This window comes from Herpailurus yagouaroundi, unplaced genomic scaffold (assembly GCF_014898765.1).
Source record: "Herpailurus yagouaroundi ecotype Mexico unplaced genomic scaffold, PumYag 67702, whole genome shotgun sequence".
In the NCBI taxonomy this organism is placed as follows: Eukaryota; Metazoa; Chordata; class Mammalia; order Carnivora; family Felidae; genus Herpailurus; species Herpailurus yagouaroundi.
Window position 1 is genome coordinate 4,445,526 of NW_024420501.1, and position 27,386 is coordinate 4,472,911.

Genomic DNA, 27,386 nt, shown 5'->3' on the forward strand with positions numbered 1-27,386 from the left:
ACTACTTTAATTAAGTTCAACATACAGGTATTGTCTGGACTGAATGTTTGTGCCATCCCCCCACCCAAATTCTTATGTTGAAACCCTTCCAATGTGATGGTATTTGGAGGTGGGGCCTTTGCAAGGGAATTATTTAATAGGGGTGGAATTGAATGGGATTAGTGCCCTTGTAAGGAGAGGCTAGGGCACTCTGATATCCCCATGTAAGGCTGTGAGGAGAAATGAGCAGTTCTCTATAGAACCCGACCATGTTGGCCACCTGATTTTGAGCTTCCAGCCTCCAGAACTGTGGGCAATACACTTCTGTTGTTTATAAGCCACCCAGTCGATGGTATTTTATCATCCCAAGCTTACTAAGGTAGGTATGTTTAAAGAATATAATTCCAGCTTCCCGTGCTCTGATTACTCCTTGTTACTTTCCAAATTAAGCACAAACTCTTCAACCTGATATTCAAGGAATTTTCACAATCAAACTTCAACTGCATATTCCTGGTTTATCACCACTACCCACTCAAACCCCACGCTTTAGTCAAATAAAAGCCATCAGATTTCTCTGATGACAGGCTCAGAGACTCCTGAAGTCCCCTGCATAAAATAATTATAAAATCTCTACCTAATATAGAAAGCAACTGCATGAAGGTACAGGAGTGTCCACAGAAGCAGATTCTGGTAAGGAGTATATTCTCAGAAGAGGGGGAGGTAGGTAGCTACATGAAGTTCCTGCTTTTGTTGTGGACTTTATCCTGAGCTTAAGTGCAGCTGCTTGTATGATGCATAAAGTGGTGGGGGCACTAGTGGAAAAATCACTTTTTTTGGGTCTTTTTTGGTCTTGTCTGTTCTTTCTGGCCGGAGAACCTGAAATTTTAAAAATTCACTTGATGGGGGGGCGCCTGGGTGGCTCAATCAGTTGGGCATCTGACTTTGGCTCAGGTCATGACCTCACAGTTCGTGGGCTCGAGCCCTGCATTAGGCTCTGTGCTGACAGCTTGGAGCCTGGAACCTGCTTCAGATTCTGTGTCTCCCTCTCTCTCTGCCCCTCCCCTGCTCGCGCTCTGTCTCCCTCTCTCTCAAAAATAAATAAACACGAAAAATTCACTTGATGGATTGGACAGCTAAATGGAGATGACAGCAAGGTATATGTGAACCATAAAATAAATCAGTAGAAATTATTCAATGAGGCCAGGGTAGAAAACAGTATGGAGGTTCCTCAAAAAATTAAAAGTAGAATTACCACAGGATCCAGTAATTCCACTACTGGGTATTTACCCCATGAATACAAAATATTAATTGAAAAAGATATATACACCCCTATGTTTATTGCAGTATTATTTACAATAGCCAAGATACAGAAGCAACCCGAATGCCCACCAGAGATGGATGGATGAAGATGAGGTATATGTACAGTGGAATATTATTCAGCCATAAAAACGAAGGAGATCTTGCCATTTACAACAACATGGATGGATCTAAAGGTGAATATCGAGTGAAATGTTAATATTAATATTAAGTGAAATAAGTCAGCCAGTTAAAGACAAATACCATATTTCACTCACATGGGAAACTGAAGAAACAAAACACATGAAAAAACAAGCAAAAAAAGAGACAAACAAAAAACCAGAGTCCTAAATTCAGAGAACAAACTGCTAGTTGCCTGGTGGTGGTGGGTGGGGGTGGGGGAAACAGATGCAGGGGATTAAGAGTCTACTTATCATGATGAGCACTGAGTGATGTATAGAATTGTTGAATCATTATATCATACACCTGAAGCTAATATAATACTTTATGTTAATTATACTTCAATTAAAAAATCGAAAACCTTGAAAAAAAAGGAAAATGTATTATTAGGAATGCTCTGAATAACAAATACTTGTGTAACAACAGACTGCTTAGAATACTTAATAAAATGTTTCTCTTCTTTATTCATTTTTATGATGGATTTTATGTTTAATATGTCATAATTTAAAATTCCAAATAGATGCAAAATACATGTGATTTTAACCATCGAAAAAAGGAAAAACATATTCAATATGGATAAAGAAAAAGAAAAGTTATAAAAATAAACAAACAGAAGCTCAGTTAACTAATGGATAATACTGAACTTTCCAGCATATGTGTAACTGACACTCCAGAACAAAGGAAAGAGAATGAGACAGAAAAAATTACTTGAAGAAATAAAGGCTGACAGAAAAATTTTGCATATACAGGATGCTTCAAGAAAAAAAAAGGAGAATAAACATGAAGAAGCCCATGCCAAAACACATAACAGTCTTACAGTTGAAAACTAATTACAACAACAAAGCTTGAAAACAGCAAAAGAAAAATGATGAATTACATACAAGGGAACAATGATCTGATTAAAAACTGACTTCTGATCAGAAACAATGGCGTCTAGAACAGATGGAACATCTTTTAAAATACTGAAAGGAAAAAAATTGTTGGTATAAAATTCTATATTCAGCAAAAATATCTTTCGATAATGAAAGCAAAATAAAGGGACTTTCTAAGAAAAGAAAACAAAAAGAATTCAACACTAGCAGATCTTTACTAAGAGAAATACCAGTGAAAATTCTTCAGGCTAAAGGGAAATTATACCAGATGGAAAGTATCAACTTCAAAAAAAAAAAAAAACAAAAAAGAATAAAGAACATCTTTAATGGTAAATGTCAAAAGTACATTCAAAAGACTATTATTCTGGCTTTTCTTCTCCTCTTAACTCTTTATGATATATATAACTATTGAAAGAAAAATATATAGCATTGCCTTGTGGTGTTTAATGTAAGTAGATTTTACATACGATAACTCTAGAATAACATATATAACACTAGAATAAAGGAAGGAGTGGTGTATGTGGCCCTTGACTCTTGGAATGTTTTTATATTTTATGTAAAGTGGTATAATATTAACTGAAAATGAATTGTGAAAAGTGAAGGATGTATAAGGAAATTTCTAGAAGAAACTAAAAATATGCCAGTAAGCTAGCTAAAACCCAGTAAGAAAAGTCAAATACAATCCTGAAAATATAGTTAATCTCATTAAAAGTCAGGAAAAAGGTAACTGAGGGACAATAAAGCAAAGAACACCAAAACAAACAAAAGAATGAAATAAAAGGAAATGAGTAGATCCGGACTCACTATTAGTTTTCTGGGGCTGCCATAGCAAAGTAGCACAGACTCAGCAGCTAAAACAACAGAAACGTATTTTCTCACTGTTCTGGAGATGAGAAGTCTGAGATCAAGATGTCAGCAGGTTGTTTGTTCCAAGGTTTCTCTCCTTTACTTGCCAATGGTGTCTCTTCCCTGTGTGTTCATGTGGTTTCCCTCTGTGCACGCCTGCCTCGTCACTTCCTTCTGAAAAGGATTCTAGTCATGTGAGATTCGAACCCATCCCAATGATCTCATTTTAACTGAGATTTAACTTTTCTTTCTAGGAAGAAAAGATCTAACTTTTTCTTTCTAGGAAGACCCTGTCTTCAAATACAGTCACATTTTGAGGTATTGGGTGTTAGGAATTCAATATATGAATTTTGAGGGGACAAAATTTAACCTATAACATTCACCAATATCAACAGTTACATCAAATATTCATAGACTAAACACCCTAATTGAAAGGAAAACTGGGAAAACAGATTTTTTTAAAGACACATTTACATATTTTCTAAAGGAGACACATTTTACATGTAAAGACAGACAAATACAGAATGAAAGTAAATGGATGGGAAAAGATAGACTATGCAAAAAATAAGGATAAGAAGGATGGGGTGGCTACATTAGTATCAGATAAAATAGATCTCAAGATAAAAAGTAGTACCAGAAAAAAGAGAAGTATTTCATAATAAGAGAAGTGCCAGTTCACTAGGAAGATATAACTATAATAGATGACTGTGAATCTATTGACAAAGTTTCAAAACATGGGAAGGAAACATTGACAGAAATTAGTAAGAAATACTCATACATTTCAGCATTCGTGGTTGGATATCTTCACACACTCATCTCCTGGAATTTGCTAGAACAACTAAACAAACAACAGAAGAGTAATGTCTTAAAAGTTCTGTACAACACTCTCAAACACATTGACTTCGTCGATATTTACAGAGCACTGCCCAGCAGTGGCAGAATAACACGTTCTTTTTAAGGGCACCTGTCATTTAAGCCAAAATCGATCAAATGATCAGTTATAAAACAAGTCTAAATAACTTCAAAAAGATTTAAGTAATACAGAATCTGTTCTCTTGGCACAAGTAAATGATATCAGAAATCAATAATAATAACATAACTAGAAAAATACCAACTATATACGGAAAATAAACAATGCACTTCTAAATAATACAAGAGACAAAGAAAATATCCCAAGAGAATTTAGACACTGTTTTGAAGGAGTTATAATAAAAATACATTATATTAACCTTTGTGGGGCAGAGTTAAAGCAGTACTTGGAAAATTATAGCTTCCAATAATTATATTGGAAAATAAGGAATATCTAATATCAGCGATTTGAGTTCCCACCTAAAAACATCTTTTTTTAAATAAGGAAGAGGAAATTAAAGCCAAAGTGAAGTGATAGAAAGAGATCATTGAAAAAAAGCCAAAATCAAATAAATATTAATTGAAAAATAATGGACAAAAATTGATGACACCGAAATCTAATTTTTTTGAAAATACCAATAAAATCAATAAGCCTCTTGTTGGATTGAAAAAGATAAGGAAAGAAAACACAAATTACCAGTATCAAGAACAAAAGGGCGGCCATTACTACAAATTCTACAAAATTAAAGAGGTAAGAGGAAATACTATTAATAATTTTAGGACAATAAATTTGACAAACTGGACGAAAGGTAAAAAATTTCTTTTTAAGATTTTTTTTATTGTGGTAAAATGCACATAATATAAAATATACTATCTTAACTATTTTGAAGTATACAGTTTAGTGATGTTTAGTGCATCATATTGTTGTGCAAACATCACTGCCATCCATCTCCAGAACTTTTTTCATTTTGCAAAACCAAATCTCTGAACTTTTCTAAAACAATAACTCTTTATGACTTTCTCCCCCTGATCCCCAGCAACCACTATTCTACTTTTTTTTTTTTTTATATCTTCCCTTTTCCACCAACCCCCAGCTTCTGGTAACTACCATTCTACTCTCTATGAATTCAGCTTTATTTTATTTTATTTTATTTTATTTCATTTACATTCCACATAGAAGTGAGATCACACAGTATTTGTCTTTCTGTGTCTGGCTTATTTCACTTAGCATAATGGTCTCCAGAATTCATCCGTGTTGTCACAAATGGCAGGATTTACTTCTTTTTTTATGACTAAATCATATCCCATTTATATCTATACCACATTGTCTTTATCCATTCATTCATCTGTTACCAGACGCTTAAGTTGTTTCCATGTCTTGGTTACTGGGAATAATGCTGCAATAAACATGGGAGTGCAGATATCTCTTTGAGATAGTGATTTTATTTCCTTTGGATATATACTGAGAAGTGAGTTGCTGGATCAAAAGGTAGTTCTATTTTCAAATTTTTGGGTAACCTCCATACTGTTTTCTATAATGGCTGTACCAGTTTACATTCCCACCAACAGCACCCAAGGGTTCTCTTTTCTCCACATCCTCGCCAACACTTACCACCTTTTGACATTTTGATAATAGTCATCTTAACAGGTGTGAAGTGATATTTGCAATTCTTTGATAATTAGTGATATTGAACATCTTTTAATATACTTGGGAAGATAATAAAAACAGTACACTATGAAAGTCAATTAAATACAAACGAAGGCTGCAATGGAGGAATTGAGGGACAAAAATGTATAAAGGGTACAGAAAACAAAAAGCAAATTGGCAAAAGTAATTCCTTACTAGTAATTACTTTAAATGTAGACATGATTCATTTTCCCATTAGAGGACAGAGATTGGCAGAAGGAATGCAAAAAGATCTATCTGCATGCTAACTACATGATACTCAATTTAGACTGAAAGACACAAATAGGATGAAAGTAAACAAAATAAAAATTATACCTCAAGCATATCGTAAATAAAAGAGAGATGGGATGGCTATATTAATATCAGACAAAATGCAATTTAAGTAAAAAATTGTTACAAGAGACAATGAAGGATATTATATATCAATAAGAAGATCAATCCATCAAGAAGACATATAGTTATAAATACACACACCCGTGACCGGAAAGCCCCAACATAGATGAGGCAAGAATGACAGCATTGAAGGGGTAAACAGAAAGTTGTACAACAATATGTGCAGACTTCAATACTCCATTTTCAATAATGGACAGAACAACTAACAGAAGATCAGTAAGGGAATAGAGGATTTGAACAGCAAAATAAACCAATTATACCTAATAGAAATACGCAGAACATTCCACCCAACAAGAACAGAATACATATTTTTCTCAAGGGTACACAAAACATTCTCCAAGATAGACTATTTTAGATTATAAAGTCCAAATAAATCTTAAAGGATTGAGATCATACAAACTATCCTTTCCATAGCCGATGGAAAACTGAAAAATTTAGGAATGTATAGAAATCAGTCAACACATTCTTAAATAACCAATAGGTCAAAGAAGAAATCACAAGAGACACTAGAAAATATTTTGAGACGAATGAAAATGAAAATCCAATATACCGAAATTCATGTGCAGCAGAGAAAGCAGTGCTCAAAGGGAAACTTACAGCTATAAATGCATACTTTCAGCCTCACTTTACTCCTTGAGAGACTCAAAAGGGAAGAGCAAACTAAACTCAAAAATGGCCAAAGGAAGAAAATAATAAAGATTAGTGCAGAGAGTAATGGGATAAGGAACGGAAACACAATAGAGAAAGTTAATTAAACCAAAAGTTTGTTCAAGGAAAAGATGAACAAAATTGACAAATCATTATCAAGACTGTCTAAGAGAAAAAGAGGGATGACTCAAAATTCTAAAACACACAACTTACTAAAATCGACTCAAGAAGAAAAAGAAAATTTGAATAGATGTGTAATATACAGAGATTGAATCAGTAATCAAACAGCACACAAGAAAAGCCCAGGACCAGATGGTTTTACTAATGAGTATTCTACAAAATTTTCAAGTATTAACACCAATATTTCTCAAACTCTTCCAAAAAGTAGAAGTAAATACTTCCCAACTCATTGTTTTTTTCCAAACAGTACATTTTATTTGACATTAGGCAACACATTCCCAAATTTATCTCAGTTGTGGTATGTAGATGGCTTTAGATTGCTTTTTGGTGGTCATCCATGCTGAGCAAGATTTTTCAATCTTCAAAACACTCAAAGCTCAAAGATTCTGCATTTCACATCAGTTCACAAGTCAAAGTATATCTTCCCATTTATCAGAGCATTTGGCATAGATTTCCTTTTAGATAAAAGGGTAGAGATGAAGTCATTGCCTTTACAAATGGATGAGTTCACAATTTCATTTATGCCATAAAAGTCAGATGATGATAACATTGTTCTTTTATTCTTTCTCAGTAGTGGTAGTCTGAGGATGCCAGAAACCAAGCCCAAAGAAATAAGGTGTAGCTGGCTGGCACTTCTCATCAGGCTGGCCCATCTGAGTATTACTTGTCTAATTCTTCTCATTGGCCTGGAACGTCTCTTCACATTTTCTCTAGATAGCCTATCTCTTCCTCCACACCCCTCACCAGCCTGATGCTTTCCTTTTCTCATCAGTCTAGAGTTTCTAAGGAAAAGGGAGGACTGGAATACAATGTTACCTATATGTCCATCTCAAGTGGAATGGAGGTGAAGAGAAATGGAAACGTAAAAAACAAACACTCAATAAATGGCTCAACACTGTGATAAAAATTGGCTTCAGACTGGCCCGGGTATAATATTGCCAATCTAAAGATACAGTTCCTTAAAGTAACAGCAACATCAAACAGGACCATCTTAAAGGAAGTGGGCTTAAATGGAAACATGAGAACTGACAAGGGAGAATGGAAAATGTCCACAAGTAGAGAGGGCAGCAATGGAAAAAATCTGGGGCTTAGCATTCTAATCTTGGGATTTCCTTTGGTCTTGGGGCTTCTATCCTTTCTGGATTCTGGGTCATGGGCTTCCAGCTTCCCACCCCATTTATCCTTGAGGTATCTTTCTCTCTTGGGCCTTCTGTCCATCTAAAGTGGCTGGAGTCCTGGGCCTTTATGTATGTTTGGGCCCTTCCATCCTTGGATCAGAGATCTTTAAGCTAAGGTTTTTATCTCAGGCCTTGGACCTTGTGTCTTAGGTCTCAGGACTTTCATGGGTTCTGGTTCTTAGGCCTTTAGTTTCCCACATTCTGTGATGCCATCATTACCCTCATACAAAAGCCAGACAAACACATCATAGCAAAGACAAACAGACAAAACCCACTTGAGGCCAATATCCCTTATGCATAGAGATACAAATTTCCTCAAGAAAATACTAGCAAACCAAATCCAGCAGCATATCAAAAGGATTATACAACATGTCAAACCAGGGTTTATCGTGAGAATGAAAGTGATGTATTTCATATTTAAAAAATATAAAAATTATTCAATTCAATAGGCTGTGTCAATTGAGTAAATGAAAAACGCATGGTCATCTCAACCGATGCAGAGAAAGCATTTTGCCAATTTGAACCTTCTTTCAAAACACAAATACTCAGCAAATTACGAACAAAAGGGTACTTTCTCACCATGATAAAGACAATGTGGAAAACTCACATATAATGTCAGACTCAAGAGTGAAGGACTGAAAGTATTCCCCCTAAGATCGGTGCAATACAAGGACGCCAGTTTTCACTACTGCTATTCAACACTGTATAGGTAGTTCTAGGTAGAGAAGTTAGGCAAGGAATAGAAAGCCATCCAAACTGGAAAGGAAGTCATCCAAACTAGTTCTGTTCAAAGATGACATGATCATATGCAGACAATCCTTTAAAATAAACAAATAAACAGTGTAGCAGAATTCAGGGTCCATAATCAATACTCCAAAATCAGTTGAGAGGGAATGAGAAATGACGGCTAAATGAGCATTGGATTTTATTTTGAGGTGATGAGAATGTTCTGGAACTAAATAGTAGTGATGGTTGTACAACATTCTAAACATACCAGATATCACTGAATTGTACACTTTAAGATGGTTAAAATTTTATGTTATGTACATGTTACCAGAGTAAAATCAAAGCCAATTCTTGTGAGCCCTGGTCATGGACTTAAATACCCACTTGGACACTTACCAGCTGTGTGATCTTGGGTAAGTGACTGGCCGCCCTAAGTCTCATTCACCATAAATACAAAAATGGGCCTAACAATATTAATCAGGTAGGAATGTTTTAATGATTCAAGATAGTATATATAGCTATATTACTGACTTGATCATTAACAAATATTTAGTAAGTAGCACTGAAGGTTGGGTGGTGGTAATGGCACTGGCATCATTATAAAAATGGCTTTACTAAAAATAAAAATAAAATAAAATAAAATAAAAATGGCTTTACTGGCAATTCCTAAAGCTTAAACTTTGGCCTGGTCAACTAAAACACAAACTAATTAGGTGGTATAATACATTTATTGATTTCCTGAACAGAAAGTTATACTTTTCCCCGTTTAAAATGAGAGAAAATTAAGATTCTGTGTATTCTTCAAAGATCACTGGAGAACATGATTATTGATACATTATACAGTATGTTATGGCTGTTTGCCTTAATTGAGAGGAATATATTTCACAAACAACAAAATCAGTAAATAAGTTAGAGATATGCCTTATAATACCTTTTAAATTATAATTTTAAAGCTCTGAAAGTTATAAAAATAAACTTTATGATCCACGATGGTCCTGATTACTATAGGCAAAGTTATACACCATTAGCTCTGGAGACTTTTTTGTTTAAATCTCAAGGCTTCAAATGGACACTTTTTGAGTATACATCCTAAGTCTTTCAGTTTCCTGGAAGCATTGCTGAAATATTCGAGTGCAAACAATATGTCGGGCACTACAATGTCCTAGTGCTGAAGATATACCACTAAACAAAAAGAGACATGTCCATACAGTCTACTTAACAAGATAGATATTAAATGAATTGTACCCAAATGTATATTATTACAGTACTTATGAGTGCTATGAAGGAAAATTACAAATGCTAGGAAGGATATGAGTTAACCAGGGAGATCTAACTAGGCTCTTTTGGTAAAATGATTACTAAGATCCAAACTTAAAAATGAATACAAAACTTAGTACAAAACACCTTGTAACTAATAGTTAAACTGAAATACAAGATTATATAGGTAGTCCTATGACTTTGAGAGTTGTAGAGACATATTAAAACTATAAATAAGAACCAAGTGGAACTTCCAGATATGAAAAACAATATATGAAATTAAAAAATACACTAGATGGCATTAATAATGAATTAGAAACTGCAGAAATAAAGATCAGTAAAAAAGATGGCGTAGCAATAGAAACTATACAAACTAAAGCCCAGAGAAGAAAAAAAGATGAAAAACTGAACAGAGACATATGAGTTAGGGCCAATTTCAAGTCTTATGATACATGTTTCTTTGGAATCCCAGAAAAGAAAAAGAGATAGAAATTTACATGAAAAAGTATTTGAAGTGGGTGATCAAACTTGGTTACCTAATTTTAACTCTGCCACTAACCGAGTAAGTTATCCTTTTGAGGTAAGGAAACTGATTTGCTTGTATAAAGATTGACTTGATATGAATTTTCACAGAGTAACTTTGTATCTTTGTTCAAACTACCCTATGATCCAAAAATTGCACTACCAGGTTATTTGCCCAAAGAATACAACAGTACTGATTCAAAGGGATACATGCACCACGATGTTTATAGCAGCATTATTACAATAGCCGAATTATGGAAAGAGCCCAAATGTCCATCGACTGATGAATGGATAAAGAAGATGTGGTATATACATATATAGGTACATGTGTGTGTGTGTGTGTGTGTGTGTGTGTGTATATCTATATATATACACACACACACACACACACACATATAACTTGGCAATCAAAAAGAATGAAATCCTCCCATTTACAACAACATGGATGGAGCTAGACAGTATCATCCTAAGTGAAATAAGTCAGTCAGAGAAAGACAAATACCATAGGATTTTACTCATATTTGAAGTGAATTTAAGACACAATAGAGATGAGCATAGGGGGTAAAAAGAGAGAGGCAAACCATAAAACAGACTCTTAACTATAGAGAATAAACTGAGGGCTGCTGGAGGGCTGCAAACCATAAAACAGACTCTTAGCTATAGAGAATAAACTGAGGGCTGCTGGTGGGGGGATGGGCTAAATGGGTGATGGGCGTTAAGGAGGGCACTTGTTGTGATGAGCCCTGGGTGTTGAATGTAAGTGATGAATCACTAAATTCTACTCCTGAAACTATTGTTACACTATAGGTTAACTAACTGGAGTTAAAATAAAAACTTGAAACAAACAAAAAAAGCAAACAAAGATTCTCTTTTCCACCTCTGCCAACAAAATGAGGCCGAGGATGAAACAAGAGAAGATGATTTCATGAAAACTTGATGGAAAAAAGTAGACAGAACAAGCCATGGGACAAATTCAATTCCAAATATGTTTCATGATAGGGGAGATACTGTCTTTTGATTTTTAAGAAAACAATATAAGCAGCCTGTTAGCGATGATTTCAGCATGCTTCATAAATCAGTCTGGCTTCTCAATTATTCTTTTATTTGAGAAAACAAAATGAAGATAACGATGTTATGTGCTGCCATTTTGAATTTCAAATTTTATTTATTTATTTATTTATTTAAATTTTTTTTTCAACGTTTTTTATTTATTTTTGGGACAGAGAGAGACACAGCATGAACGGGGGAGGGGCAGAGAGAGAGGGAGACACAGAATTGGAAACAGGCTCCAGGCTCTGAGCCATCAGCCCAGAGCCCGACGCGGGGCTCGAACTCACGGACCGCGAGATCGTGACCTGGCTGAAGTCGGACGCTTAACCGACTGCGCCACCCAGGCGCCCCTCGAATTTCAAATTTTAAATCAGCCCTAATTAGCAGCATATAAATTTATCCGCTAGTCATTATTATTTCTTCATGTAACCTAATTTTTCCAACATCATCTTTGTCCAAGGTCATTGAATTTCATGATTATATATTCAGAATTGACATTACTGTTTTAAACACTATTATTGTACAAATTAATTCACATACAGTCTAGATTTACAATTAAATTCACCTTCACATTCCAATTTGTTTTGAAAATTCTTCAGTCAGTAAGATATTTTACTGTAATCCACCAACAGTGATATGGGTATTAATGGACTAATTAAAATAACAATTTGGGAGCCATTGGAGGAAAATGAACTCTATCCAAACCTGATGGCAGAAGGCACTTGAGGTACCATGGTAATCTACCTTGCTTTCCAAACAGGGGAGAAGATTGTTAAATAATCAGTGTTGACAGCAGTAACCTTTAACAAGGTACAGAGCCAGCCTGAGAGTAGAAGCAGATTACAGACATGGCTATGATTTCAGGGAACTCCCAACATCATCCACAAACAATTCCATTCACCAATGACTGCGTCCCCAAACTCCTCTAATGGAGAATTTCTCCTTTAGTTTAATTAAGACTTTGGAGCCTTTTAAAACACTAATCCTTCTGAAACAAGTCATGCTTAATGTATTTCTTTTCCATGAAGAAAATTCCCTGGCAAGTAAAACTAATAACTCATTGCTTTGCTATACACAGCATTGATGTTTCCAACTTTATTGAGATATAATTGACATATAACATGTAAGTTTAAGGTGTACAACGTGATGATTTGTTATATGTATATTGCAAAATGATTACCACAATAAGGTCAATTAAGACATAGATCAACTCAACGTGATTTTTTTTGGTAATGAAAATTTTTGAGATCTACTCTCCTGAAGCTTAATCCTCCTGACGGTGTTAATCATATCCTTTCCCAAGAACAGAGCTAGATAAAGAGAAGCGGAAAACTAAGTATTCTGAGATCCAAGCAAAGGAGACTGGGCCCAAAAAGTAAATGGGAGACCAGAGATGCCAGAAACAAATCGAATCTTCACTTCCAAACGAGCTGTTTCTCAAAAGAGGAATCAACAAGTCATCAAGGCACAGAGAGAGTTTCATTTTGGGTCAAGCCTAGTGCTATGAGTTTGCTTTGAGAATGAGAGAAGGAGGGATCTAACTCACACTGGACACCTAATGTGTGTCAAATATTGTGGTATACACTTAGTTATAAAAGTTTTACTCCTAAAGGCTAAAATGAGAGAGAGAAATTAAGAAGCTACTGAAATAGTCCCTGTCCCAAACAATAAAACAACAAACAAAAACAACACCCCCCCCCCAAATAACAAGCACCTGAAGTGTGGCAGGGGTAGTGAAGGATTGATTTCAATTTGATCTAACGTGGTGACTGGCTGGATATGGAGAGATGAAAACAGAGGAAGGAAGGACGAATATCAGGTTTTATTTGGAAGACTAAGCAAGAAAAACTGGCAACATTAACCTTCTCGGAACTGTAAGAGTCAGTGTGTGTTACATAGGAAGCAGTGAATTCAGAATGGTTGAGTTTTGTTTCAGTTACCTATGTATTCAGTTGGAGATACTTGGAGTTTAGAAAAGAGATCTTAAATTCAGATAAACATAGACAAAACCTGGTGAATAGATGATTTGTGGAAAAGATGATGAATATGATGAGGACTCTGGTCCAACCTCTAGGAAACAACATTTTATTTTATATTACCTCCAACAATTATATATACTACAAAATACTCACAAGAAGTATATTACTATATCATTGACTATATTCCCTATGCTGTACTTGTCATCCCTGTGACTTTTATTTTATAAGTGGAAGTTTGTACCTCTTAATCTCCTTCACCCATTTTTCCATCCCCCACCCCACTCCCTCTGTCAACCACCAGTTTGTTTTCTATTTTTATGACTCTGTTTCTCTCTTTTTTTGTTATTGTAGTTGGTATAATTTAATTTGTTTTTTATATTCCACACATAAGTGAAATCCTACAGTATTTGGCCTTCTCTGTCTGACTTATTTCACTTAGCGTGATACCCTCTAGTCCCATTCATGTTGTCAAGAACGGCAAGATTTCATTATTTTTTATGGCTGGGTACTATTCCATGGTATATACCACATCTTCTTTATCTATTAGTCTGTTGATAGAAATAACATTTTAAACACAGGCAAGGAAGAAGTTTCAGTGAAAGAAATTGAGGAAGAGCATACAGTGATATAAAAAGAGTATAGGAAGAGATTAATTTTATGTAAACCAAAGGAAGCGTGTTTCAGGAAAGGAATAATCCACACTGACATTTGAGAGAACATTATTCAACATAGAGTGATGGAAGCAGAAGCCAGCTTTAAGTATGCTGAGGAATGAATGCAATGAAAAAAGGAAATTAACGCTTTCTAGAAGCTTGGATGAGAAGGGAAGGAAAGGAAAAATAAAGGGTCAAATAAATTTTTTATTTGTTTTTGTTTTTTGTTTAAGATTGGGAAATTGGCTTTTTAAAAGAAGGAGAAAACAGAAAAGTCTGAGTATGTGGGGAAAAGAAGAGATAATTGATTCCCAGAGGCATGAGAAGGGAAGGAAATTCAAAGTACAGGTTGAATGGCAGTATGTTTTTTTAAGTTTATTTATTTATTTATTTTGAGAAAGAGAGAGAGAGAAAGAGAGGGAAAGAGACAGAGACAGAGAGAAAGAAAATAAATGAGGGAGGGGCAGAGAGAGGAGAGACAGAATCCCAAGCAGGCTCTGTGCCATCAGATGCACCCGACATGGGGCTCAAACTCACAAACTGTGAGATCATGACCTGAGCTGAGATCAAGACTCGGCACTTAACTGACTCGGCCACCCAGGCACCCTTGAATGGCATTATCTTATTCTGAGAATAGAAGAAAAGAGAAAATGGCTGGTAAGTGTGGATACAGAAGGCTTGTAGATGGGAAGTCAGGAAATTGATGAAGTAGAATAATAGGCCTGAGAAAGATAAAGAAAGTTTCAAATGGTTTCAAAGAGGGTGCCAGATTGACTCATCAACCCCAATCCTTCACCTTCCCCTGCATCCACACTTTTGTCACTGATGAGTGCAAAAGGTACATTGTCACTCCTTGATTTGGGGCTTGGCCTTGTGACTTGATGTGGCCAAGAAAATAGGGCAGAAGTAACAGTATGCCTGTTCTGACCCTATAACTCAAGAGGACTCACATGTTTTTGCTTGCCCTCCTGTGCCTCTGCAATGAGCATGAGAAGAAAGTCCTCAGGATAGCTGTTCACCCTTCAACCTGGGCCCCAGAAGGAAACCCATTCAGCAGAACTTCCCCAGCTGCTACACCACTGAAGCCCGAGACGCCAAGCCAACCTACAGGTTCATGAGAATTAATGATAACGTTAAGCCACAGTTTGGACGAGGATCGTTATACATTATTACGGTGGCAATATTTAACACACACAAGAGATGGACCAGAGGTAAGAAAACAGATGCCTCTTATGTATCCCAAATGAGATTAGGAAGAAGAGAGATAGAAAAGAGAATTAAAGGGGGCAGCAAAGCTCAGAGAACTTAAGAAACTTCCCCGATGTTGTAGACAACCAAATTATGAAACTAATTCTGGAACTCAGGACTGTCTGATTCCAACTCCAGGTTCCTTTTGACCTACCAATCTGCATGCCTGAGAAGCATGGTCTCAGCAGTGTCGGTACCACCTACCTAAAGAGTTATGAATGGAGATGAACTTGGACCAGTATTTAAAAATACAGGCATCAGGAAGCAAAACTTATATCCTAAGGCTAGTCATGTATGAAGAAGTACAATTTTATACCACGTACTGGCTTTCTCGGCGGGGGGGGGGTCCCAAATTCCTCTTTAGGCACGTTAAAAAAATGATGATAGGGTGGGCATATCAGAAAGAGTCTTTGGAAATAGAGCCAGGTTTGAATTGCATATATGCAATTTACTTGCTATGTAAACTTCAGCAATTCACTTGAATCTCTTTGCACTTCATTTCCTCATATGTAAAATAAACAAAATTGACCTTGCTGGTTTGTTCAAGGGATTTTTATTAACTTAATTAGGCACCTTTTTCCTTAGTAGATACTCAATAAAGGTTAGCTCCCTCCTGCTTCTTATCACAAGGGCACTGGCATCTATACCTAATGCACCCTTGTACACAGGAATTGGAGTGCAACAACAACAAAACAGGGTTCCTCTAGAACTGAAGTTCTCAGAAGTTTTTACACAACAAAAATTTCTTTCAAGAGCAACACCCAAAACTACTGCCTACTAGCCTTTATTATAAATATATATATTGTTCCCCTATTATTTTATATTTTTTCCTCCAAATGTATCTTTACTCGGTTTCCAATTTTTAAATGAATTCATGTGCCACTTTCCCTACTAGCTCATAGTATTTTGTCCAGGCTAGATAATAGGCAACGTGAGTGATGGACAGGGGAAGAATCCCATCTCCCCTGCGGCCTAAATCCTGCCCTATGCCCACCAATATGGTGGATCCAAACGGTAGAGGAAGAATGTGAAGAGGAATACATTTTATTTATCTCTTCTCTCAGAAATTTTCTTTTTCCCTTCGGTTCAGTAAGGGTCATGCTGAGGGTAAGAGTGGAAGATTACATGGCTTCCCTCTGTGATTTAAACAACAACAAAAACAAAACTCTACACTTCTCTTCACCTCCCTTTTTACCAGGTTTCCAGAAGAAAAGCAAAAGTGACAGATTAGTACAGTAATCTGTGTGTCACACACAGAAAATAATAATGTTCTGGGTAGACTAATAATAGTAATAATAAAAGCTAGGATTTCTCATGTTCCTACAATGTGTCAGACACTACTTTAAGGGCTTTATATGTGTTAATTCATTGAATCCTCATACTAGTATTACTCCTATTTTACAGAGAGGAAAAATGTCTCCAACTATAAGAGTGAATTCATCTATTTTTCCTTGGGGCTCTGTCAGTTTTTGCTTCATGTATCATGATCCCCTGTTGTTAAGTGCATGCCTATTGAAGATTGTTATGTCTTCTTGGAGAATTGACTCTCTTATCATTATGTAATGCTCCTCTTTATCTCTCATAACAGAGAAGGAGGGAGAGGGAGAATTCTAAGCAATGGGGGCTTGAACTCATGAATTGTGAGATCATGACCGGAGCCAAAATCAAGAGTCTGATGTTTAACTGACTGAGCCACCCAGGCGCGCCCATCTGTTTACTTTTAATCTATGTATGTCCTTATGTTTAAAATGTTTCATATAGAAAACATTGAGTTTTGGTTTTTGATCTACTCTGACACTTTCACAATCTCTTTTAATTGGTGTATTTAAGCTATTGATGTTTAAAGTGATTATTACTGTAGTTGGATTAATATGTACCATATTTGGTACTATTTTCTATTTGTTGCCCTTGTTCCTGTTTTTGTCTTCCACATATTGTCTGGTGTTTGTGGTTTTAATCAAGCATTTTGTATTATTCCATTTTCTCTCCTTTCTTTGCACATCAATTATACCTCTTTAAAAAAATTTTAGTGGTTGCCTTTGAGTTTGAAATATACATTTAGAAATAATCTAAGTCCACTTTCAAATAACACTATACAATTTCAAATGGGTGGTATGAATACCTTATAATAAAATAATTCTAGTTTCTACCTCCTGTCCCTCGTATCATTATTATCATTCATTTTATGCATACATAAACATACATAAGCATATATACAATCAGGTACATTGCTGCTATTATTATTTTCAACAAACTATAATCTGTTAGATTATGAAAAAGGAGAAGTTTTAATTTTATCTTCACTTAGTCTCTGATGATCTTCCTTTCTTTATGTAAATCCAGGTTTCTGACATATATTTTTCCTTCTCTCTGAAAAACCTCTTTCAATATTCCTTGCAAGGCAGGACTATTGACAACAAATTCCTTCAATTTTTGTCTGAGAAAGTCTTTATTTTTCTTTACTTTTGAAGGATAATCTCACAGGGAACAGAATTCTAGGTTGGCTCTTTTTTTCTCTCAAAACTTTAAGTATTTCACCCTACTCTCTCTTTTCTTGGTCACAACTATTTAAAAAAATTTTTTTTTTCAACGTTTATTTATTTTTGGGACAGAGAGAGACAGAGCATGAACGGGCGAGGGGCAGAGAGAGAGGGAGACACAGAATCGGAAACAGGCTCCAGGCTCTGAGCCATCAGCCCAGAGCCCGACGCGGGGCTCGAACTCACGGACCGCGAGATCGTGACCTGGCTGAAGTCGGACGCCCAACCGACTGCGCCACCCAGGCGCCCCGGTCACAACTATTTTAAAAAGCTTATTTATTTATTTTGAGAGAGACGCAGTGCAAGTGGGGGAGGAGCAGAGAGAGAGGGGGGCAGAGGATCTGAAGTGGGCTCTGTCCTGACAGCAGAGATCCGGGTGTGGGGCTTGAACTCACAAACCATGAGATCATGACCAGAGCCAAAGTGAGACACTTAACTGACTGAGACACCCAGGCACCCCTCTTGGTCACAACTTAAAGCACCCAATAAATAATAGTTTTTATTATATTATCCATATACTAAATGTTTCTTTTTCTTCTCCTGAGATTTGTTTTGAGTAGCTTCTGCAAGTCTGAGCCTTATTTTATCAGCTATAAAAATGGAGTAATAATAATTATCTATCTCATGGGGCTGTTGAGAGGACTGGAACATGGTAGGTGCTCAGTAAACAACTTTTAATACCTAATTGGTTACAATTATCACCAGAATTTCCAGCAAGGCTCAGACAGGGAAGATGGAAAGCTGTCTCCATGGAGTCAGGATATGAGAGAGAGAGAGAGAGAGAGACAGAGACAGAGACAGAGAATAGAGAAAGGGAACACTTGGGGACGGATCAAGCCTGAAAAGTCACAACCTACAGTATGTTATTGAACTACAGTCGAGAAAAGAGTATTATCATGAGGAAAGCCTAGATCATAAGCCAAAGAGAGAACAAAGTGGGTTAGATTGAACGGGAAAGGTGAAAACATCATGATAAGAACAAAATGAATACTGGAAACCAGTAGAAACAAAATTAATTGAGTGTGGAGTGTGACTCGTGGCGCAGACAGGAAATCTAATCTGTGACATCGGGCATACAGTGAGATGGTGTTCTTACACACTTGGCTGACTTGGATAGAATATACCTCCTTTAAGACACTGCATGGGTTCTACCAGCCCCACTCTTGGAATATTATGAACCTGGTTTAGTGAACCCCCACGGGTATCAATCCGTCTCATGTTCTATGGGCTTAATCCTTCCAGGATCAAACAACAAAAGTAGTGGTTCACTGGATGCAAGAGGAGGACAACTTTTACCTTATTTATTTATTTAGTTATTTATTTAGTTATTTCCCAGGTTATATTATATTTTAATATGTACATGCAAATTTTGCAAGTATATATATATGCGTATACACACACACACACACACACACACACACACATACATACATAGAAAGAATACCCTCTGAGTGGGCAGTTAACTTGGAGCAATTTTGGTTTCTTCCTCTGTATGTATGTATGTATGTATGTATGTATGTATGTATTTATTTATTTATATTCAAGTTAGTTAACATACAATGTAGTACTGGTTTCAGTAACCCAGTGATTCATCACTTACATATGACACCCAGTACTCATCCCAACAAGTGCCCTCCTAATGCCCATCACCCATTTAGCCCATCCCCCCACCCACATCCCCTCCAGCAACCCTCAGTCTGTTCTCTGTATTTAGAGTCTCTTATGGTTTGTCTCCATCTCTGTTTTTATCTTATTTTTCCTTCCCTTCCCCTATGTTCATCTTTTGTGTTTCTTAACTTCCACATATGAGTGAAATCATATGATATTTGTCTTTCTCTGACTGACTGATTTCACTTAGCATAATACACTCAAATTCCATCTAGGTTGTTGCAAATGGCAAGATTTCATTCTTTCCTTTTTTAAGATTTCATTCTTTTTGGGGCGCCTGGGTGGTTCAGTTGGTTAAGTGTCTGACTGCGGCTCAGGTCATGATCTCACAGTTCGTGGGTTCGAACACCACGTCGGGCTCTGTGCTGACAGCTCAGAGCCTGGAGTCTGCTTCGGATTCTGTGTCTCCCTTTCTCTCTCCCCTCCCCTGCTCATGCTCTATCTCTCTCAAAAATAAATAAACATTAAAAAATTAAAAAAAAAAAGATTTCATTCCTTTTGATCACCAAGTAATTTTCCAAATATTATAAAAAACAATTATTTTTATATATACATATATATCTGTACATAATATATATATATATATATACATATATATATACATATATATATATATATATATATATATATATATATACACCACATCTTCTTTATCCATTCATCAGTCGATAGACATTTGGACTCTTCCCATAATTTGGCTATTGTTGTTAGTGCTGCTATAAACATTGGGCTGTGTGTGCCCCTTCACATCAGCATTTTTGTACCCTTTGGATAAATACCTACTAGTGAAATTGCTGGATAATAGGGTAGTACTATTTTTAATTTTGTAAGGAACCTCCATACTGTTTTCTAGAGTGGCCACACCAGTTTTCATTCCCACAAACAGTGCAAAAGGGTCCCCTTTCTCTGCATCCTTGTCAACATCTGTTGTTGCCTGAGTTGTTCATGTTAGCCATTCTGACAGGTGTGAGGTGGTATCTCGCTGTGGTTTTGATTTGTATTTCCCTGATGCTGAGTGATGTGGAGCATTTTTTCATGTGTCGGTTGGCCATCTGGATGTCTTCTTTGGAGAAGTGTCCATTCATGTCTTTTGCCCATTTCTTCACTGGATTATTTGTTTTCTGGGTGTTGAGTTTGATAAGTTCTTCGTAGATTTTGGATACTAACCCTTTATCCGATATGTCATTTGCAAATATCTTCAACATCATAAAAGCCATACATGAAAGGCCCACAGCTAATATCACCCTCAATGGGGACAAACTGAGAACTTTTGTGCTAATGTCAGGAACACGACAGGGAGGTCCACTCTCACCACTGTTGTTCAACATAATACTCGAATCCAGCCTCAGCAATCAGACAACAGAAAGCAATAAAAGGCATACAAATTGGCAAAGAAGAAGTCAAACTTTTCACTCTTCACAGATGACATGATACTCTGCATGGAAAACCTGAAAGATTGCACCAAAGAAACCTGCCAGAACTATTACATGAATGCAGCAGTCACAGGATATAAAATCAATATACAGAAATCAGTTGCATTTCTATACACTGATAATGAAGCACTGAAAGAGAAATCAAGGAATCGACCCTGTTTACAATTGCCCCCAAAACCATAAGATACCTAGGAATAAACCTATCCAAAGAGGAAAAGATCTGCGTGCTTAAAACAATAGAAAGCTTATGAAAGAAACTGAAGAAGACACAAAAAAATGGAAAAACGTTCCATGCTTATAGATTGGAAGAACAAATACTGTTATAATGTCTATACTACCCTAAACAATCTACACATTGAATACAATCCCTATCAAAAGAACCAAGCATTCTTCACAGAGCTAGAATAAACAATTCTAAAATTTGTATAGAACCAGTAAAGACCTCGAATAGGCAAAGTAATGTTGAAAAAAGAAAACCAAGGTAGACGTGTCACAATTCCAGTCTTTAAGCTGTATTACAAAGCTATAATCATCAAGACAGTACGGTATTGGCACAAAAACAAACACATAGATCAATGGAACAGAATAGAGAACCCAGAAAAGGACCCACAAATGTATGGCCAACTAATCTTCAACAAAGCAGGAAACAGTATCCAAAGGAATACAGACAGCCTCTTCAGCGAATGGTGCTTGGAAAAGTGGACAGTAACATGCAGAGGAATGAAACTGGACCACTTTCTTACACCAGACACACACATAAATTCAAAATAGTGGAAAGACCTAAATGTGAGACAGGAAACCATCAAAATCCGAAAGGAGAACACAGACCGCAAGCTCTTTGACTTCAGCCACAGCAACTTCTTACTAGACACGCCTCTGGAGGCAAGGGAAACAAAAGCAAAAATGAACTATTGGAACTTCATCAAGATAAAAATCTTCTGCACGGCGAAGGAAACAATCAACAAAACTAAAAGGCAACTGAGTGTTACTTTATTTAGATCAATGTCTTCAGAAACACTTTCTGTAGTCCCCTAACCTAGCACTCCCTCCATCCCTATCTCAATACTTTAATTTACTCCATATTATTTATGCTTACCAGATGTTTTCTTGTTTACCTTGTTGAATGTGTCTTTTAATTACAATTTATGAAGCTCCATCAGGTTAGGTCTTTGGAGATCTTGTTTGTAACTGTGTATTCCTGGTATAGAACAATGCCTGGTGTATAGTGCATTCTCATTATCAGTAACTGCAGAATGATTAAAACATTTCTTAAATTTGTTCTGTAGTCTCATTTCCATGTCTTATTTCCATCTGTTCCCCTTTCCCTTTTTTTTTTTAAATGTTTATTTTTATTTTTGAGAGAGAGAGAGACAGAAGGCGAGTGGGTTAGGGGCAGAGAGAGAGGGAGACACAGAATCCGAAGCAGGCTCCAGGCTCTGAGCTGTCTGCACAGAGCCCGACGTGGGGTTCGAACCCACAAACCAGGAGATCATGACCTGAGTCGAAGTCGGATGCTCAGCCAACCGAGCCACCCGGGCGCCCCCGTTTGTTCCCCTTTTCTGACATTTGTTTCCCCTCCATATTCCTCTGTTGGTGTCCTTTCCCCTCTATGACACCTCACTCACATCTCACTTCTTCTACGTCTTCCTTTATTCTCCAGTCAGAAACAATGTGTCCCACTTAATCTGTTTTATTTGGAAAAGCCATTTTTTGCTCTAAGAGAACAATTAGAGGAAAACAAGGGCATCATTTGTGAAGATCATCGCATTCTGTATTGAATCATAAATACTGATGCCAATATCTCTCTTAAGCACAAAATTAGGAGTTGTGCAGAAGCGTGCAGTGTTATCATCTCAATGTCCTCTGTAGTACTTAGCACATTGTGAACTCATAGGAGGCAATCAAGTATGCTGGTTAAGCATTTAGGTGGTGGAATTGGACAGCACGGATTTAAATCCCACTTGGTAGCTGTATGATCTTCTACGGAACATCTAACCTCAGTGTCCTCCTTTGCAAAATGTGGACAAGTAGTGGTACCTACCTTGTATGGATATGGTGAGGAATACATGTGATCATGCATATGAAATTTTTAGCACAATATCTTACACCATAAACAGGCACTCCATAAATTTTATCTTCCATTGTCAGAATCACCATTACTGATATTATGATTGGGAACTCAAATGATTATTGATTCCATTTTATTGTAATAACACTAAACTTTATAGAGTATCTACTTATGTACAATATCCTTTGAAAATAAATATAAAATCCATTTGTAGTAATTAATAAAGTATCACTGACTTAAAAGTAGTATTTTAAATGGTTTAAATTGTGTCTCAATTTCGAAGGTTCGGTGTTAATCACATACCTTCACTTTGGTTTCTCTTCTAACATAACAGCTGTGACTTAAAGATAAAGATCATTACACTTTTTACCATGACAAGTAACATTAAGTTGTTCACCACTAGTAACAATTATGATGACCTGACTCTTCCATAATACCCTAAAATTTTAAAACAGGGGTATATATCTCCTGAAGTTTATGAGCTCTAGTTCGTTCTACAAAGTCTACATTAAAAATGGCATTAGTTTCAAAACTATTTGTAGAAAGAATTATTTTTAGAAAATTTAGCTTTAATTCTCAAGAGTTTGCCAAGGCAGCACTTCTATAACTTCCAAAGAAATTAGTTTTGGCCACCTTCAATGTATGAGTGTGAGACAGTTATGTGTGTGTGTGTGTGTGTGTGTGTGTGTGTGTGTGTGTGTGTATGCACGTGTGCACACATGCATTTGTGTATGTGTGTGTTTGTGTGTGTGCTCCAGTATGCCTGTATGTAGAGTCACACTAAATTTGAGTGTGAGAGAAGCATCCATTGGCAAATAAACAAGCATGCATATAAAACATATTGGCAACTTATGAAGATATGCTTACAAACAAGTAACATATGCAACCACCTTCTGGTCATGACTTACTGTCCTTCAGTTCTCTTCTTAGGTTAACTGTTACCTCCTTTCAGAAGTCATCACCAGTCACCAGTCACTTCCCACACCCTGCCCCATGTCCTGAGCCATTCTCTTCTTTCCAGGAAGCAATTTCCAAGAAAGTGGGAGTTTCCTTTTTTTCCCCTTAACTTTGTTCCTAGTTTCTGCTAATAGGTGCTCTGTAGATATTGGTTAAGTGCATTAATATATGCTACTCAGAGATTTAGCTAAGTTAGTGTCCAGTCCAGTGGTTCTCAAACTTAGCTGTGGATATGAAATCACCTGGGAAGCTTTTTAAAAACCTCAGTCATGGGGAACCCTGGAGATTTCATTCAATAGGTCTGTTTTGTTCACTGCTCTTTCCCTAGCCCAGCTGTGGCATATAGCTAGGGTTCAATAAATGGTAAGTAATTGGTATAATCATGACTCATATTATTATGAGTATTTTCCTTTTTTTAAAAGTTTATAGTTCTGAGACAAAGAGCACATGTGCACACGCAACAGAGTGGGGGAGCAGGGGAGGGGCAGAGAGAGGCAGAGATAGGCAGAGAGAGAATCCCAAGCAGTCTCCGAGCTGTCAGTGCAGAGCCCGACATGGAGCTCAATCCCACAAACTATGAAATCATGAACTGAGCTGAAATCAAGAGTCAGATTCTTAACCAACTGAGCTTACTCGGGTACCCCTATTATGAGTATTTTCTTGTAGTAACCTTCGACCTCATTCCCTGCCTCCATTTGTTCCCTTGTCCCTAAATTCACACACTCTCGTCCATTTCACTTTCCACGTTTACCCATAGAATTCTGTTCTGAGCTAGGCAAACTAAACAAGGCACTACCATACATAAAAGCAGCCCATCATTCTCTATTTTCTTCAGGATAAAGTCTAAAATCTGGACCCCTCACAAACTGACTCCAGCCTACCTTTCCAACCTTTCCAACACTGAACTTCTCCAGTACACCAGCCTTTGCATGTTCTATTTCATCACTCTAGAATGTTTTTCCTCCTTTTCCATGTCAAACTCCTTTTATTTATTTTAAGATGTACCTCTAATATCACCTCCAGGAACCTCTTCCTGGGTTTCCTAGGCTTAGTTAGCATTTAGCACAAAACCATTATATATTAAGAATAGAACTCATGAGAATAAAAGGCACAGCATAGTAAATAAATATAGTTAATGGTATTGTAATAGCATTGTGTGGTAACAGATGGTAGCCACACTTGTGAGCACAGCATAATGTATAGAGTTGTTGAATCGCTATGTTGTATATGTGAAAGTAATGTAGCATTGTGTATCAACTCCACTCAAATAAATAGGTTTTTGAAAAGACGCTAAAAAGAACATAAAGGCAAGTATTATTACTTATGCAGTTACAGTATCAGTCATGGTTATTCGGGGGACTTATTTATTTTATTATTTATTTATTTTTAAAATAAACTTTATTTTATTTTTTGTTTTATTTATTTTTTTTGAGAGAGAGAGAGAGAGAGAGCAGGAGAAAGAGAGAGAGGGAAACACGGAATCTGAAGCAGGCTCCAGGCTCTGAGCTGTCAGCACAGAGCTGGACACAGGGCTTGAACTCATGAGCTGTGAGATCATGACCCCAGCGGTAGTCAGACCCTTAACCGACTGAGCCACCCAGGCGCCCTGTATTTGTTTATTTTTTAATGAGAAGCGACAGGCAAACACTTTGAGTGAAGTGAAAATCAAACTTGAACTACTGGGCTAAGGGATTTTCTTTGGTATCCTATCCTACCACCTCTCTAACAAGGTGAAACTCTGAGGAGATTTTTCTTTCAGAGACAATCTCTGTGACCTTTGTGTCAGTCTTTTGTCAGAAGCAGCATTATGACATATCACTTGAGAATAAAAATGGGGTCTTTGAAGGGGCTCCTGACTAGCTGTGCCCTTGGCATGAAGCATCATCCTTGCTGCCTCCCATTCCCTGTGGAGTAGCATGCCATGGGGGCACAACTTTCCCAAAACAACTTGTGGCAGTCACCGTTCTTTTGCTTACTAGCTGTGTGCTCTTGGGCAAGCCATTTTATATCTCCAGGCCTCAGTTTTGTCATCTGTAAAATTAGAGTAATGAGTAAACAACCACCCTACCTACTTACAGAGGTTTTGATTTTTAGCCCCCAAATTCCCTAGTTTGAATTTGAATGTAGAGAAGACATCGTTTTTTTGTTTTTGTTTTTTTTAACAAAGGTAGTCATTGGATCAGAACCAGAAGCTGCATGGTTTAAAGACCCAAGAAATATTCCCAGGAATTGGGGGATTATGTTCACGGCAGTAATTCGAAAATTCTTCTGAGAAAAAGGTGCTCACGGTGCAGGAGTGAGAGCGCACAGCTCCTTTGGACTTATGTATGGCCTGACGCAGCAGCTCGAAGCCCCAAACTTTTTGAAGACTTCTCCTTATGTAATAAAGTATCCTTTAAAAATTCTAACTCCTAATATATCTGGTTTTACTTTAATATAAAGTGCTTTTCCACTCCAAATTTTCAAGGTAACGTAGCATTCTAGGAAGTTACTCCGTGTTTATCTTTGAGGGTCATGTCCTGGCATATAAGCGTGTGAAGCCTAGTTTTAATTTGTTATTAGGGCCTGATGCAGAGTAGAAAGGGGCCAAATGTGGTGACCTCTGTGCTGAATTTGGGAAAACTATGTTTTTCCTTGTTCATCTATGGTATCACTTCCTTTGAACATCTAAAGAGCCCTTCCCTTTGCCCTTCATAGAAGGAAAAAGCACAATGCTAATTTTGTGTTCTCATGTGATCTGAAAAGCCAACGTGAATCTTCACCTCTTTGGGGCTAGGATTTAAATTAGTGACCTTAGACTTTCAAAGTGAAAGCCCGTACTGACTATGCTCTGGGACAATTCCGGTGGTTTTCCCAATTTGCCATCCGCCCTCCCCCCACTACCTACCCCTGCCGCTGTCTTGAGTGGCGGGCTGAGGAAGCCGGGGAAAGCAATTTTTCAGTCTCGAGGTACTAAAATATACATGCTGACATTCACCACACAAAGACTTTCCACTGATCTTCCATTAAAGCAAAGACAAGGGCCCCTCATGAAGGATCTTGGCAACAACTATACAGAACCTTCATAAGGCATCCCATTACACTTCCCTGGGGTCACGGCAAAGGAGCTCCCAGGGAGGCATCTGGGCTGCATACGGCACTTGGCTTTGCGTTTCTGCACTGCTGATGCCAATATCT

The 27,386-nt window shown here is 37.0% G+C and overlaps 2 long non-coding RNA genes across 2 annotated transcripts in view; one reads left to right on the forward strand and one right to left on the reverse strand.

Moving 5' to 3' along the window:
• Positions 1–2,763: 2,763 nt before the first annotated feature.
• The window catches only part of LOC121025846 (uncharacterized), a 120,309-nt gene continuing 95,686 nt past the window's right edge, over positions 2,764–27,386 (reverse strand). Inside the window, exon 3 of the long non-coding RNA XR_005788167.1 lies at positions 2,764–3,347. This is a non-coding gene — a long non-coding RNA (uncharacterized LOC121025846). The remainder of the gene's footprint in view (positions 3,348–27,386) is intronic.
• LOC121025847 (uncharacterized) lies at positions 7,166–14,263 on the forward strand. Its single transcript, XR_005788168.1, has 3 exons — positions 7,166–7,339; positions 8,764–8,767; positions 14,253–14,263. It is a non-coding gene; the product is annotated as an uncharacterized LOC121025847 (long non-coding RNA).